This window comes from Triticum aestivum, chromosome 1B, assembly GCF_018294505.1.
Source record: "Triticum aestivum cultivar Chinese Spring chromosome 1B, IWGSC CS RefSeq v2.1, whole genome shotgun sequence".
In the NCBI taxonomy this organism is placed as follows: domain Eukaryota; kingdom Viridiplantae; phylum Streptophyta; class Magnoliopsida; order Poales; family Poaceae; genus Triticum; species Triticum aestivum.
This window is the reverse complement of record NC_057795.1, coordinates 348303380-348303908: the sequence shown is the minus strand read 5'-3', so window position 1 is coordinate 348303908 and position 529 is coordinate 348303380.

The window sequence follows — 529 nt, the reverse complement described above, 5'->3', positions numbered from 1 at the left end:
TGTGACGCCCGGGTATTTAGCTACAGTAATTCCCTGCTAATGATGCCACGTCACTTCGATTACTTTCGCTAATCTCGTGTTAGTTCGGAACCGATTCAAATTCATATTCAAAATCAAGCAAACAATAAACGTTTTCAAAAGTCAAAAATAAAATGTTATAAATGTGACAAATAATTCATAAGTAATGTTGGTGGAGAAACCACATTTTTATAAAAGGTCTAACTGCATTTAATTAATTAAAACAGTAGGTAAGACAAATACATAAATGCCTTGGTATTTTATAAAATACTAAACTATATTATTTGGGGGTTAAACCTTTTGTGGCAGAGGTATAATTAGTGTTACTATTTAAGGTACAACTTTTATGTTTTATAAAACTAGAATAAAATAAAACAGTAAAAGAAAAAGGACACAACAGAAAAAAAAGGCAAGAAATTAAAATCCCCCCCCTCGCTGGGCCTCGGCCCAGCTGGCCACTGGGCAAGCCAGGCCGGCCCAGGCCGCCCCCCCGCTCCCCCCATAACTCCCT